General features: G+C 38.8%; 1 protein-coding gene across 2 annotated transcripts in view; it reads right to left on the reverse strand.

Moving 5' to 3' along the window:
* Positions 1-17,623, reverse strand: part of LOC311295354 (uncharacterized protein) — an 89,276-nt gene that overhangs the window by 48,384 nt on the left and 23,269 nt on the right. The gene's annotated exons all lie outside the window — the stretch shown is intronic.

Raw genomic sequence — 17,623 nt, forward strand, 5'->3', positions numbered from 1 at the left:
GGGTAATATAAGGTAACTGCATGGGTTAAGGTTAGGTTTAGGGGTAGGTTCATGGTTAGTACCTAGTTAGTACCCGGTTATTGTAATTACTATTGTAACATATTAATTAGTTTATATAATAAGTACATAGTATGTACAAGAGGAAAAGGACTCTAAAATAAAGTGCTACCAAGGCCTGAAAACGGATGCTGAGGTTGCTTTGTTTCTGCTCGATATGCAAATAACATTTTTTTTTGCTGTTTTAAAGGGGTCATGACATGGGGTTTTATTTTATTTTATTATGTTCCCTTGGGTGCAATTATAGTATTGCTTTAGTTTTTTGGACAAAAAACCTTTTAAAATTGAGTGATTTATGACCTTTCCCACCCTGTTTCTCATCCTCTGATTCAAACAGTCTGTTTTGGGGGTGTTTCCCCTTTAAGAGTTCAGTGTTAACGCCCACTGTTATGATTGGCTAACGTCAGTGCTTATGCATCAATCATTAACGCCCCCTAGTCAGAACATGTGCGGATTTACAATAGTAGCGGGTGATGCCAGCATCATACTATGATTTGTTCTCAAAACTGTCACTCATCCTTGAAATGTAGAGAACACACGCTTAAATTAACACTGCCATGACTGGGACGTCCGCAAAAAATAAACTGCATCGACGATGCGAAATGAGAAGCAGTTGTCTTGCGCTAGAGGCGGTCATATGCAAACGACTGGTACGTCACTTCGTACCGTGACGTCACTTCATACCATGGATCCAGAATGAGCTGTATTTAGAGCTTGATTAACCCCCTGAGGTCGACTATCGCGCCGGCGCGATAGGCTCGTTTTTTTCCTTATCAGTGCAAAAAAGAATCAAAATACTAATATTAATTTTAATCTTATATGCTTGTGTTATACATCAATCGATCCTGTTAAGTGTGTATTTTTTTTGTATATACTCATAATAAAAATGAAGTGTTGTGCTTTTCGCCAAATAAAGAAAAATAAACATGATGCGAGTTCTGCCTCCTCTCTGTCAGTGTAGTCCATTCTGAAACGCGTCCGAAAATGAACTGTAACTCAGCGAATACTCAGTCAATCAGGCATACAGATACACAGGCATGAAGCTTAAATTCTCTTCTTTTAAATGAAGTATGTTTTATAAAAAACAAATATTCTCAGTTTATGCAATATGTATAAAAAGGGAGAGATGTCAGTCGTTCTCATCTCAGCTCATTCAGTTTTAATGTGACCCCGCCCACGGAGAGCGCGCGCTATTCAAACGCAAATAATCTGAGGTGATCCATGCAAACCTGTGAAAGCCGACGCCCACATCAGCTGGATAACACACACCGCGAGTTAACAGAGTCATGTACTTTACAACGCTGTAATACTATCTTAATAATAATCCTGGAAAATTTAACTCAGAAGTGCTGAAAGTTTCATTTTGAGGAGCAACAGATCCGGCTGAGGAATAGGTCAGTTCTATTTGCTTTGTTCTAATCGCAAGTGTCTGTACACGCAAAAATACTGTTTAAATATGAATCGCGTTTCTATGTATGAATGAATGAACGCACAGATGCACGCTGTTGTGTTGCTACAGCTGGCAAAATACTGTTTAAAATGAATAGCGTTTTTGTGTGTGAATGAATGAACAGCTTTTACCAAACTCTATTGCTATACTGAGATGAGTAAAAATCGACTACAAAAATGGGATAGATTATAAAGTTTTTACTGTAAAATACTGCCACATCAAATAAGCTTATAATGTTGCCAATTTCTGCTCATATATGTAGGCTATATTCAAACTAATGAATCCTTAACTTTTGAACTAAATATGATAAAATGAATACTTTAGTTTTTACAAAGAAAGATTACACTGGAAATAGTGTTACAATTTTAATTGTTGTTGTAATTGTATAACCTTTTTAATAAAATAGCATATATAGGATAGATGTAAACAAAATCTTAAAAGGTCAATATAAGCCTTCTCTTTAAATAATTTTTATTGTGTTTTATTAGTGACACATTTGGGTAGAGAATATATTTAAACTTTATAAAAATATATATAAAACATATACAAATATGTTTATATACAAATATATAAAACTTTCTGAAAATACAGTATGAGAACAATTAACTGCACAATTACTATAAATGTTTACCTTGGATATTATACAATTTGCAAGCACAATTTGTAAAAAAAAAAAAAAAAAAAAAACAACAACTGTGTTTCCAACTGTGAATAAATATAAATATAAATATAAATATAAATATAAATATATATATATATATTAGGGGTGTAACGGTTCACAAAATTCACGGTTCGGTTCGATACGATACACTTGTGTCACGGTTCGGTTCGGTACGTTTTCCATACAGCAAAAATAAATAAATGCCAGAAAAATTTCCTTGAATAATTTTTTTTTATTATTATTATTTTATTTAATGAAACTAACATCATAAAGTATGATTTTTTTTTTTTTTTTTTACTGAGCAATAATGGAGCTATACTTGACTCTTCACTCTTCCACGGTGAATGTTGCTGATCTGTGGACATCGGCCAGTTCATTCATGGCACGATGTTTCTTCCTGGTTTCCACATCAGCGCTGTTTGATCTGTTAATAACAGAGAAATGTGCATGTTTCTCACTAGATCTCGCAGCGATGTTATTACTTCAGTGGCGAATTCAAAAAGCATTTGAATTTCAAATGCTTTCTTTACTGGTCTGGATCTCTTAGCGCTGTGTGGTGTTGCTTGATCAGGCTCGCGCATAGGGCTCGCGAGTCCCGCTTCACAGGTCAAAACTGATAAACGGTCCACACAAACACAGTAAGAGTAGCTCAGTTTCGTTCCTTACATTGCATTTGCCAATTGATGTAGTGGTCGCGCCAGCCTCTATGAGCGCGCTTGCCACCCGCGACGCGCCTTCATTTGAAATAACAAAATTTTGGTCGGCAGAAATAATGGTCCAACGAATGAAAACCAAACCGAAAGCCTCGTACCGAACGGTTCGATATGAATACGCATATCGTTACACCCCTAATATATATATATATATACTGTATATATATATCCCTCTGGGGTCTAAGGTGTTTTTGGGGTCCTTGAGATGTTCTGACATGCCCTGACATTTGTGCTTTTTTCAGTTGCTTATAAACATATTAATGGCAAAAAAAAATTACACACTATTTAGCACAAACAGGGCTACCATAATATGTGAGCAACAATAATGTACATGTCTGCATTTTTGAGAGAATAATGTTTATGCGTGGTTATTGAAAAAACTAAAAACGGAAGTTTCTGAAATAAGGCCATAAAACACATACTAAATATGTGCCAATAAGACTTTTGTCTAATAGATGTCATTGCCTAGTGTTTTTTCTTCAAAATGATGTGAAAATCACCCTGCCTAATCATTCACATAACACAATACATTGATTTGAATTTTGCAAAGCACTTTCTGTTTGGAAAGGCAATATGCGGAGTGGGCGTCACAGATCATGCATATTTAGTGGTTCACACCTTAGGAGACAATGGGGCCTGCATACTTAATTAGCCATTCATTCAGGTGAGTCACTGAGCCACAAGAATGCAAGAGCAACAGTTGGAAGCATCTCAATTCTTTTTTATTTTTCCACATATTGTGCTTGCAATTTGGCCTATAATATCCAAGGAAAACATGTCTAGTAATTGTGCAGTTAATTCTCATACTGTATTTTCAGTTTTGGAATATTTATCCTCTCCCCAAATTTGTCACTAATAAAACACAATAAAAATGATTTAAAGAAAAGGCTTATATTTACCTTTTAATAGTTTGTTTACATCTACCTTGTAAATATATTTTTTTTATTAAAAAGGTTACAATTACAACAACAATTCAAGTGTAATCTTTCTTTGTAAAAACTAAAGTATACATTTTATCATACATATTTCAAAGTTAAGGATTTGATTGATTATTTGATTATTTTTGACAAAACATACTATATTTAACATGAGCAAATATTGGCAAACAAAAGCTTATTTGAGTTGGCAGATATTTTACAGTAAAAATGTATAATCTATCCAAAACTAATCAACGAAATGTTGTCTTTCATATGTCTGTAACATAGGTCTTTCATTTTTATTATAAGAAATATAAATGTTAATTTGCAGTTTAATACGTTGCTTATACAAATACATTTTATTTCAACATATTTCAGTCGATTTTTACTCAGTATAGCAATACAGTTTGCTAAAACTGAAACATTCATTCACAAACAGAAACGCCTGACTGTAACGTTGTTTTTATGAAATATTAGGGCATATAAATGTTAATTTTCAGTTTAATACGTTGCTTATACAAATAGCCTACATTTTATTTCAACATATTTCTGTCGATTTTTACTCAGCTCAGTATAGCAATACAGTTTGCTAAAACATCATCATTCATTCACACAGAGACGCAATTTAAATTTAAACTGTCTTTTTGCGAGCTGTGATAAATAGCGCGCATCTCTGCGGCTGCCATTCATTCATTCACAGAAACGTGATTAACTTGAGAAGGAAAAAAAACTTACTACATATTTGGATCCTCTCTCCTGCAAATACCCGCACTCTGAGGTAGATTTTCCATTATTATTGTTCCTCACAGCGCTGCCAGATGGTGTAAACACGTAGGCTACAATGATATGATTAAACTTGTGTTTTCTCGAGCTGATATGGGGGGCGTTCACAGGTTTGCCTCAGTAATTTGCGTTTGAATAGCACGCGCTCTCCGTGGGCGGAGTCACATTACCTTTGAATGAGCTCTAATTAGCTCGACTGGAATTGCTCTCTTTTAATACAGATTTCACAAGATGAGAATATTTGTTTTTTATATAAATTACCTAATTTTAAAGAAGAGAATTCAAGCTTCATGCCTGTGTGTCTGTATGCCTGTTTGACTCAGTATTCGCTGAGTTATTGTTCATTTTCGGACGCGTTTCAGAATGGTCTTCACTGACAGAGAGAAGGCAGAACTCGCATCACGTTTATTTTTCTTTATTTGGCAAAAAGCACAACAGTTTGTTTTTATTGTGAGTATACACAAAAATAATACACATTTAACAGAATCGATTGATGTATGAAACTTGCTTGTAATATCAAAGTCAACAGAGCAAAATTCATTTCTTTTGAACTGAAAAAAATCCAGCAAAACGCGCAGGCGCGTTTGTCGACCTCAGAGGGATATATATTGCTCTTGCATTCTTTCTTGTGGCTCAGTGACACACCTGAATGAATGGCTCATTAAGTATGTGGGCCCCATTGTCTCCTCAGGTGTGAACTACTCTATGATGGATGATGGTGTTGGATCGTTGACGCCCACTGCGCATATTGCCTTTCCAAACAGAAAGTGTCTTGCAAAATTTAAATCAATGTATTGTTTTATGTGAATGATTAGGCAGGATGATTTTCACATCATTTTGAAGAAAAAACTCTAGGCGACGACATTAGTCAAAAGTCTTATTGACATATTTAGTATGTGTTTTGTGGCCTTATTTCAGAAACTTGAGTTTTTTCAATAACCATGCATAAACATTATTCTCTCAAAAATACAAACATGTACATGCATGTTGCTCACATATTATGGTAGCCCTGTTTGTGCTAAATAGTGTAATTATACCTTTGCCATTAAAGGTGCATTAAGCAACTTTTCATGTTAAAAATACCTGTTTTTCTAACCCATACATGCTTAAACAATTGCCTGATGGGCTGAATGAGCCCTTCTATGATCACTGCGATTGCCTCTATAATCCTGTACAGTAAAATAAATAAGAGGGATTCGGGACGGAATCGACTGGGCGTGACGTCATGCGCGTTCACGCTCACCTGGCTATGTCTGGCAGGTTTGTGTATTCGCCGCCATTATCCGCATCAGCGAAGACAACTCAAGCAACTTTTGCAAAAGTAGAAGATGGATTCAAAGAGACCGGCTTCTAGTTCATCCCAAACCCCAACTCCACATAACCGCGTGCACAACTCTGGTTGCAGTTTCGCGTGTCGCCAGAAGGGGGCATAGTTCTGCAAAAACTCAAGAGACTTGCGCAATGCACCTTTAATATGTTTATAAGCAACTGAAAAAAGCACAAATGTCAGGGCATGTCAGAACATCTCAAGGACCCCAAAAACACCTTAGACCCCAGAGGGTTAAATTAATGATTCGTTTATAATGGGGAGATCGTCTTAAGCTATGAAACTTGCAGGAAGTTTTAATGGTACAAAGACCTCTTATATACCAAAAGATTAGGCAAATTTGGTTTCTCATGTCATGACCCCTTTAAAGAACTAAGATATGATGTTGTTGTTGCTGAAGCACAGCCGTTTCATCCATTTTTACTCAAACTGTCTGATGCACCAGCTGTTAGATGTTGCGTGTGTACGGTAATTTCTCTTGGCGGCATACAAGATGTGATGGACAGGCAACCCCACCCCCCCACATACAAATAAAAGTATCTATCACAACTTCGCTTGACAAACTTTCACTGAAACTTTGTGTAGCACACTTAAGCAGCATCCACTAGGGGTGGGCAATATGACCAAAAACTTATTTCATGATATGATACATTTTATTTCATGATAACGATATCCTATAGTTATTTTATTTTTGTTACATAAAAAAAAGAACAAAGCAAATGACAAACAATAGGACAAATACGATAGTGATACAAATTTAATAAACTACTGTAGGTTTATTTAACATGTACACATTTATTAATTAACATCTTCTGTTGTTTGATTGACATTAATGACACAGGCTGCTGTATTCTAGGCTGCTGTCACTTTAAGATCGAATGCTTCTAATATACTGACACATATCTGGTTTTAACCCATCTGTTTATGTTCACTTGAGCCATAATTTACTGTTTACGTGAGATACATGGCTTATTAAGGCTAAATCTTACGAACCACTTTTGCTAAATGGGTTAACCCTCTGAGGTCTGAGCTGTTTTCTGGGCCCTGGAGGTGTTCTGACATCCTCTGATATTTGTGCTTATTTCTGTTACTTGTGACATTTTCATGGCTAAAGTCTGATTACACTGTATTCAGCACAAACTCTGCTACAATAATATGTCAGCAGCATGTATGTAAAAGTTTGTAGTTTTGAGATAATGAAGTTTATGTGTGGTTTGTGAAAAAATGTGGTTTGTGCAGACAACTTCAGTGTTTCTGATGAGAGTTTTAGTGAGAGTGCAGAACGCGGTAAGTAAGTGATGGCTTAAAAGGGAGCCCAATAGACGATCTAAATAATAGTTTTGTTTTTCATGCTTCTAGAGCAGTGGTTCCCAAACCTGTCCTGGAGTACCCCCAACACTGCATGTTTTCTTTGTCTCCCTAATCAAACACACCTGATTCAACTCATCAGTTCATTAACCCATGTGATAATGAGCTGATTAGTTGAATCAGGTGTGTTTGATTAGGGAGACAAAGAAAACATGCAGTGTTGGGGGTACTCCAGGACAGGTTTGGGAACCACTGTTCTAGAGGACCAGTGGTTACGTTCACACTGTAAGTGATAACTGCATTTAAATGTGGGAGTGAATCCGCAAAATTTTAGTCCTGTGAGTCATGAAATTGCGATGACTACCATAGTAACCATAGCAATATTATGGCTTCTAATAATGATATGATTTTTGTTACATTTACACTTTAGTCATAAGTTTAAAAAACACCCTGTAGAATGTAACAGAACGTTATATAAATTGTTATTTTTACTTATTTTTTTTATAAGAAGGATCATAAAAACATTGATTCTATTTAGTACTGCCCTGAAAAAGCTTTTTCACATAACAGATGTTCAATAATGTTTTTTGTAATGGTTGTTCATGAGTCCCTTGTTTGTCCCGAACAGTTAAACTGCCCAATTGTCTTTAGAAAAAATCCCTCAGTTCCTGCACATTCTTTGCTTTTCCAGAACCTTCTGCATATTTGACTCCTTAATAGCAGTGACTATGATTGTGAGATCCATTTTTTCACACTGGTGACAACTGAGGGACTCGTACACATCTATAACAAATGCTGCAAACATTTAGTGATGCTCAAGAAGGAAGCATCAGTTAAGAGCCAGGGAGTTAAACTTGAACTTCATCGTTTGTGTAAATTGTTCTTATTTTGTTTAAAAGTTAATTAATTAATTGAGTCCTGCCCTTTAGAGGCTAAATAAGATATTAGCATGTAAAACAAAATAAGAAAATTTAAACATCATCTTGCTCAAAAGTTTGCCCCTAGCTCTTAATGCATCGTGTAGCATTCTTCAGCATTACCTTGCAGATTCTGAAAGATGTATAATAGGAAAGCGTATGACTGCAACTATACATTGCAATCATTTTGTAAGGGTTAAAATATTAATTTAAGAGCTCAAGGTCTCAACACTTTCACCAGAATTTTATTGAGAGGCGACCTGACCAATCATAATACAGATATCCGTCATTTTTGTCCAACAAACATACCAAACCAGTTAGTAGATTAAAGTCTTGTGGAACTGAACTTGAAAAATGGTGTGTATTGATTTCTTTTTGCAGTTTTGATGCTCATTCATGTTTAATTTGTGCTATAACTAGAAGAGATGATCAGTTCACGTGCTGCTTGAACTGAGGCGCTACACATTAAAGTGTCAGTCGTGTTTGAAATTACTGAGACTTTATTTCACACCAAAAGTAACTTGTCTGTTGGCACATTTTCAGTGTCCTCTTTGCTCTGCAATATATTTTTTACTGTGTGATAACATGATGTGTGGCGCATGAGTACGGAATGGCTTGTCGGACGTACAGTAGCAACAATAACTAAGAGGGGCGGTTCTTTGTTAAAGGTCAATTTCAAATTATTTAAACCTTTGTGGACTCGGCTGGACTCAACTCGGACGTTAAGGACTCGGACTTAAGTCCGACTCGGTCCTCTTTGGACTCTGACTCGATTGTTCAGGACTTGGATTTGATTCGGACTCGATAAATTAACGACAATATGATTTAATATATAGAATGCGAAAAATCACCCCAATTATTCTAGACTGATTAATTCTATATAAAAATAGAGCTATTCAAATCAACTGGTGAAATTGTTTATTTATACATTGCAATATATATCGGAGAAAAACAAAATATCGCAATGTAAGTTTTTTCCAATATCGTGCACCCCTAATTCATACTATATATATATCATACATTTTTGAAGGATGTTCTAATTCAAATGTAGTGCCTACTCGACAGTACGCACCATGAGCGTTGTATAAACAGTTATTTCAGAGTTTAATGGGAAACATTTTAAATAGCAACAGAAAACTCGCCAATTGGAGTGAAGAAGAGACCTTTTCATTATTAACTTTACTGTCCAAAATGAGAGAAAAAAAACTTGATAGTACTCGGCAATATATAATATGAGGATGCACAATGCAAGAGTCTTCATGTACCCCGGTTGGGTAACCCTTTATTTTACAGTCCCCTAATTACTAGGTATTTACCTAGTAAATACATGGTAAGTTATAGTTGTTTATTGGTAATTACCACAGGTAACAAGTATGTAAATGCAGAGAAACTACAAACTAATTACTAGGTATTTACCTGGTAAGCATATGGTAAATTATAGTATTTTAGTGTGTAATTACTTAAGGTGATTAGTATGCAATTACAGAGAAACTACCAGGGAAAAAAACACCACTGTTAAATATCAACTCAACAAAGTACTGTGTACTTGTTACCTGTTTAGGTTGGTAATAACTCCGATTTAATTGTGTACTTCCTCAGAATGTAGGCAGCCAATTTTTAGAAACACCTCCAGTATTACTCATCAATTCAAGTTAGGTTTGTAGTTATCCTAGGGTTATGTTGGTAACAGTCCATGTTTATTTATTACTATCTTGAAATTAAGACGTAGTTTCCAATAAATTACCTTGTCTTACATAGTTGTTGTTCATTGCTACACCCATTTATAGAGGGTTTATCAAATAATTTACCTTACACTTACCTGGTAACTACCCCGCAGGAACAGTTTTTCATAATGTCATGGCACATCTTAAATACTGGGTATGTTCTTGCAGATGTTTTTACAATTTACTCAGTAAGTAAAGTGCAACAAATGAAGCCTTGTTTATTTCCATGGTATTACCGGAATTGTACCATATAACTTGATCATTCCCTTTTCCATATAGTCAAAAATTTTTACCTCGTATGTCCTGCAACGTTACCAAGGAAAACATGACAATTTACTCAGTAAGTAAAGTGAAACTGTACTGTAAAATTAAGCCTTGTTTATTTCCATGGTATTACCGGAATTGTACCATATCATTCCCTTTTCCATAGTCACATTTTTATTTATTTGTTTTCCTAGTATGTCCTGCAACGTTACCAAGGAAAACATGACAATTTACTCAGTAAGTAAAGTGCAGCTGTACTGTAAAATGAAGCCTTGTTTATTTCCATGGTATTACCGGAATTGTACCATATCATTCCCTTTTCCATAGTCACATATTTTTTTTATTTTACCTCATATGTCCTGCAACGTTACCAAGGAAAACATGACAATTTACTCAGTAAGTAAAGTGCAACTGTACTGTAAAAGGAAGCCTTGTTTATTTCCATGGTATTACCAGACTCTTACCACATCCTTTGCTACTGCTTAAACATTTTTGAAATCACAAACTTTTACCGTGTGTTCTGCAACTTAACTAAAACATTCCAGCCTGGTCTCATTGTTAATACGTAGTATTAACACGTAATTTTCAAAGATAGAAAACTACATAGGCTACAGTTATGAAGAAAAACAACATACGTGTAATCACAATAATTTATTTATTGCGAAAATGTCAAAACCGGTACCAAAAGTCGTTCACATGACGATGTGTTGCAGTCACAGTCCTCTCTTTCAGTATATAATAATTTTGAATGAGGTAATTTACAGAGCAGAATTTAAATGATTAATCCATGAAAATGTTAATCCGGCTTCGCTCTGTGTGAAGGCGCGCGCGGCGTGCTTCTCCATTTCAAATATAGTTTACCGACTGAAATACGGCATGTCGCAATCTGTGGCGAGAGCCAATGAGCGTTTGATATCACTGCCGTAAAACATGTCGTAACGCTTCTTGAGGGCGCAATTTTTGAATTTGAATTCATCAACGAGCGCGGGTCCGCGGGATTTGACAGTTACAGACTGCGCTGTTGTTAAAACCTGTGGAATGGAGATGAAGATCACTCACTGGATAAAGGGCTGAATTTGGATCTCTTTCTTGCAAACGTATGGATTCTAAAGATTTGGATTATATCAAGTAGGCTATAATAAAATTTATGTCTTTTGTGAATTTATGTTGGGTTTTGGTGTATTATTGTTCTATTGGAAAAAAACGCATTTTGTGTCTCACTGTAAATAAACTAAATATTAAAATGGTTAAACGATTAAATAAGGTACTTTTAAGGTTTTAAAGTGTATTCTTGTTTAACTGCATGTATGCTAATCCTCCGAAACGAGTTTGCAGCAGAAGGCACGAACAGAGCGAAATGTTATTAGTCTATTTCTTGAGTAAACTGCATAAATGCGACTGAAAACGTAATTGATAAGACATTTGAATGCAATAGAGTCAAAACATTAATGCCACGATTTTAATATGCATAAATAAGAATGCGTACAAATACGTCGGTATAGAGTTGTTCATACGTAAATAATTTATGTTTTTGTGCTGTTAATGCAAACATTTTACGTTTTAGTGCTGTAAATACTATACGTTTCTGTGTGTATAAAACGTAAGTAAATGTACGTATGGTAGAATTACACTTTACGTAAAAATACACACGTATTCTCATGAGATCACGTTGAACATTCTCAGTAAGTAAAGTGAAACTGGAACGTTACTGTAAAGGAAGCCTTTTTATTTCCATGGAATTACTGGGATCTTACCCTATAATCTGTAATAGGTACAGTTACGTAGCTATAACAGATTATAGGGTAAGATCCCAGTAATTCCATGGAAATAAAAAGGCTTCCTTTTACAGTACAGTTTCACTTTACTTACTGAGTAAATTGTCATGTTTTCCTTGGTAACGTTGCAGGACATACGAGGTAAAAAATTGTGACTATATGGAAAAGGGGAATGATCAGGTTATATGGTACAATTCTGGTAATACCATGGAAATAAACAAGGCTTCATTTTACAGTACAGTTACACTTTACTTACCAAGAAAATTGTCATGTTTTCCTTGGTAACGTTGCAGGACATACTAGGAAACCAAATAAATAAAAATGTGACTATGGAAAAGGGAATGATATGGTACAATTCTGGTAATACCATGGAAATAAACAAGGCTTCATTTTACAGTACAGCTGCACTTTACTTACTGAATAAATTGTCATGTTTTCCTTGGTAATGTTGCAGGACATACTAGGAAAACAAATAAATAAAAATGTGACTATGGAAAAGGGAATGATATGGTACAATTCCGGTAATACCATGGAAATAAACAAGGCTTCATTTTACAGTACAGTTTCACTTTACTTACTGAGTAAATTGTCATGTTTTCCTTGGTAACGTTGCAGGACATACGAGGTAAAAAATTGTGACTATATGGAAAAGGGGAATGATCAGGTTATATGGTACAATTCTGGTAATACCATGGAAATAAACAAGGCTTCATTTTACAGTACAGTTGCACTTTACTTACTGAGTAAATTGTAAAAACATTTGCAAGAACATACCCAGTATTTAAGATGTGCCATGACATTAGGGAAAACTGTTCCTGCGGGGTAGTTACCAGGTAAGTGTAAGGTAAATTATTTGATAAACCCTCTATAAATGGGTGTAGCAATGAACAACAACTATGTAAGACAAGGTAATTTATTGGAAACTACCGTCTTAATTTCAAGATAGTAATAAATAAACATGGACTGTTACCAACATAACCCTAGGATAACTACAAACCTAACTTGAATTGATGAGTAATACTGGAGGTGTTTCTAAAAATAGTCTGCCTACATTCTGAGGAAGTACACAATTAAATCGGAGTTATTACCAACCTAAACAGGTAACAAGTACACAGTACTTTGTTGAGTTGATATTTAACAGTGGTGTTTTTTTCCCTGGTAGTTTCTCTGTAATTGCATACTAATCACCTTAAGTAATTACACACTAAAATACTATAATTTACCATATGCTTACCAGGTAAATACTTAGTAGTTAGTTTGTAGTTTCTCTGCATTTACATACTTGTTACCTGTGGTAATTATCAATAACCAACTATAACTTACCATGTATTTACCAGGTAAATACCTAGTAATTAGTTTGTAGTTTCTCTGCATTTACATACTTGTTACCTGTGGTAATTACCAATAACCAACTATAACTTACCATGTATTTACTAGGTAAATACCTAGTAATTAGGGGACTGTAAAATAAAGGGTTACCACAGGTTGCATGCAGCGTTCGTCAAATCAATGAATCTAACACCGCAAAAATGCAAATAAGAATGTTAACTGAGGGTTTAGGAGTGTACGGCATGAAACATCAGTTTATAAATACCCAGTATTAATTGTTAACCCCGGGTAAATTATGATCAGTGTAAAGGTTTACAATGACCTCGGGTAAATTTCAAGTGTGAAAAGCCTTCTTGTATGTCAATAATTTGTTATAAAACAGATAGTTCTGGACCTTGATTCTGAATGGTTGAGCCATGTTCTAAGCCGTAGTAAATTACTCTACAAGGACTCAAGCCATCCAAGCCACATAACATTTTCTATGCTCTTATCACGGTTACAGTACCATAGCATTAAGGCCTAGACTAGCAGGCTCAAAGAGTTTCTGGTCAATCCTGTTCCTTGAGTACCTACAGCACTGCACATTTTCAAATTAAACTCATCAGCTAGTTAGTAAAGACTCCAAGACCTCTAATATGTGTGTTAGATAAGATAGACATCAAAAATTTACAGTGCTGGGATACTCCAGGACCAGGGTTGGGACCGACTGACCTAAATCATGATATTTCTTATTTTAATTCATCCTCACCGCAACTAGATATATGAGGTAGCCCAATTTTAAAAGTGTGATTTCTAGACCAGGAAAATGAATATATTTTTCTAAAAATGCTTAATCCTTATCCAGCAAATTATGAACAATGGAAAAGTTATGTAAATTCATTGGTTGAAAAGATATTCAGCTTTTAAAACTTCAGAAATGTAATTACTTGGTTCTCTTACGAGAGTACTCTCGTGTTGCGTATGTTTAGCTTACACTATGGGAGAACTCCTTTTCGCGAGAATACTGAAGCAAAAAATTATCCTTAATTTTTAGAATGTAAAACGCATTTGCTGCAGCAGGCAGACATAGGTGAGACAGCTCGCGCGCCTACTGGCTGCTCTGCGGCAACTGCTGCAACCTATCAGTGCATCTTGGCATGACTCCAGCGCCAATGGGAAGCCTTCCCACGCTGTCGTCATGGCCCGCCAAAAGGGGTGTGGCTTCAGCCTATATAAACCCCTCGCCCAGGTTGCACAAGTGGTTTCGTCTCCTTTCAGTGAAGGACTTCGCTGGATCTACGAAAGAGAAGCAACGCCGCTGAGCAGCATCTCAGCGGGACGAGCTCAAGTCAAAGAAAACTGGCTGGATATTCGCCGCCTTCGCTCGCCGTACCTGCTGGCCTATCCGGTGCTCATATCCTTTCACTGCTCTGTGTGTGTTCACCGCTGCGACACACACGTTCTCTCACTAAAAGAGCAAAGGCATTTTTCAATGCCCATCATGTCCTGCGGCTCGTGCAGTGCCGTTCTCAGGGACGGGGACCGCCACGATTTGTGCGCTTCCTGCCTGGGAAAAGAACACGCGGACCACGCGCTCGCCAACGGCGGCTGCCGTGAATGTGAATCTTTGCCTCCCTCAACCCTGCGAGCTCGACAGGCTTTGTTCACCATCAAGTCCGCTGTATCCACGCCTCCTGCTGGGCCGCGCCGTAAAAAGCGCAGCTCACAAAGGCCACCAGAAGTCTCTGTGAAAGAGCACTCGCCAGCGGTATCCCCGCGAGCCTCTTTCTCTGAGTTCCCCGTCTCATTCCTCGATGGCCAACGCCCCGCTGCTGCAGCGGCCGAAGAGATGGAGCGGGAGGATGACAGCTGCTCGATCCTGTCGTCCGGGAGCGAGGACTGGTCAGGATCCATCCATGACCCCAACCCGTCGACTCAGGAATCCAGCGTGAGGGCTTCCGTCGACGCTGAGCTTCTCCGCCTCCTTACAAAGGCCATGGAGGACCTCGGCCTTGACTGGTCTATGCCCAAGGAGCCCGCGCCTAACAGGTTGGATGGCTGATTTCTGCCTGGACGCCGCTCTGCACCTGTTTCGAGCCCCCCTAGGAAGGCGCCAATGGTTGAGTCCTGCCACGGTCGGACCGCCATCGAAATCAGCACGAACCGCTCTCTCAGTTCCCTCAGCAGAGGTGACTCGAAGAGTGTATTCAGCAGCCAACGAGTCAGTTCCTCAACTCCCTCGCCTGCACACAAACGGCGTTTTCACGGGGACCCACATAAATCTCAAAAAGAGCATTATGTCTGGTCATATTCCGGCTCAAGCCGAAGGTGTTTTAAATGTAGGACAGGTGCCCATTGCCCAGTACCCCCCCCCCTGCACATAAACACTACCCTCTCTGTGTGTCTCACTCATCCAGGGTCGAAAACAATAAAGTTGTCTGCTAAGTGTATGAAAAGTGCCCCCTTCCCAGTGTTCACCCCTACACACAAGCACTACCCATGCAGTGTCTCACACCATCACAGGGTCCATATCAGTCATGCCGGCCTTTGCCATTCATATGTTAAGTGAAGGAAATGTGCCCGCTGTACAGCGCCCTCCCTCTACCCATGAATATGACTGTATCTGCGCGCCGCACACACATAATGCCTCAGCGTATGAGCCCAGCTCACGCTGGCAGTGTCTCGAGTGTAGATCGCGTGTCTGCTTTTCAGAGCTCACACTCTGTGAGAACGCAGCTGTGCCTGTAATAAAGCATCTCCCCGCTTATACGGCCGAGATGTCAGCTAAAGAGCCTCTGCACAAAGCACTGTCTGCCCCATTCAAAATGAGCGTGGTGAACGTAGCACGTCATCACAGTTGGGTCTCTGGGTCCCTGTATTCGAGCGACCGGAACCCAGATTTTATTCTACCCCTGGCCATTCATGCAAAAGCATAGCAAGAGATTCCAGGGGCTTCAAATTGGGTGCTGAAGATAGTGAAACAGGGTTACTCACTACAATTCGCTCGCAGACCACCACGCTTTACAGCCAAGGTCGAAACTTCAGTGAATCAGGAAGTAGCACACCTACTTCACACAGAAATAGCAAATTTGCTGAAGAAAGGGGCTGAAGAAACAGTTCCTTTGGCAGAGAGTGAGTCGGGGTTTTACAGCCGTTACTTCTTAGTTCCAAAGAAGGACGGTGGGCTCTGTCCCATATTAGATCTCAGGCGTTTGAACAAAGAGCTGATGACGCGCTCGTTCAAAATGATCACAACCAGACAAATCCTTGCTCGAATTTGACCGGGGGACTAGTTTATATCAGTGGATCTGAAAGACGCCTATTTTCAGATCCAAATAGCAGTCCGTTACAGGCCATTCTTGAGATTCGCCTTCAAGGGCCAGGCTTATCAGTACACCGTCCTTCCCTTCGGCCTGTCTTTGGCACCTCGTACATTTACGAAGTGCATGGACACGGCGCTCACGCCCCTCAGACGAAAGGGCGTGAGAGTTTTGAACTATCTGGACGACTGGCTAATTATAGCACAGTCACAGGAGGAACTGGTGTTACACAGCATTACTGCTGACCCATCTCGAACGGTTGGGTCTCAGAATTAACTGGGCCAAAAGTGTTCTATTCCCCAGACAGAAAATATCTTTTCTGGGGATAGAGCTGGACTCCAGCTCAATGATGGCACGCCTGACGCGAGAACGCGCAACAGCTATCCAGCGCTTAGCGGCGACATTCACTGTGGGGAAAAATCTTCCCCTCAGAATGTTTCAGAGGATGATGGGTCTCATGGCCTCAGCCTCAACGGTCCTGCAGCTGGGCCTGCTACACATGACCCCTTTTCAGCTATGGCTGAGACGGCGGGTGCCAGCACGAGCATGGACATCAGGTCTGCTTCGTCTCACGGTGAATCAGACATGCGTAGCAGCTCTGAAATCGTGGATGAGAGCCGGATGGTACCAGTCCGGCGTGAATCTGGGCATCGCTTCATGAGTCAAAGTAGTCTCGACAGATGCTTCCAACACGGGTTGGGGCGCCCTATACGAAGGGAGACCTTCAATGGGCCTGTGGTCAGACGCAGAGAAGCGTCTGCACATAAACTGTCTGGAGATGAAAGCGGTCGAAAACACCCTTCGGTTCTTTCTCCCCACATTGAGGAACCACCATGTTCTAAAAAGAACGGACAACACGTCTGTGGTGTCTTACATAAATCGTCAGGGCGGCCTCAGGTCCCGGAGCCTTCTTGCAATAGCGAGACGCCTCCTCGTATGGGGCCAGCACAATCTGTGCTCGCTGAGAGCAGAACATGTGCCAGGCGTCCTGAACGTGGGCCCAGACATGCTGTCCAGGGCGAAACTCTCCCCAGATGAATGGTCCCTGCACCCTCTGATGGTGCAAAACATCTGGCACATTTTCGGCAGAGCAGAGGTA

This window comes from Rutilus rutilus, assembly GCF_951802725.1.
Source record: "Rutilus rutilus genome assembly, chromosome: 1".
NCBI classification, from domain to species: Eukaryota; Metazoa; Chordata; class Actinopteri; order Cypriniformes; family Leuciscidae; genus Rutilus; species Rutilus rutilus.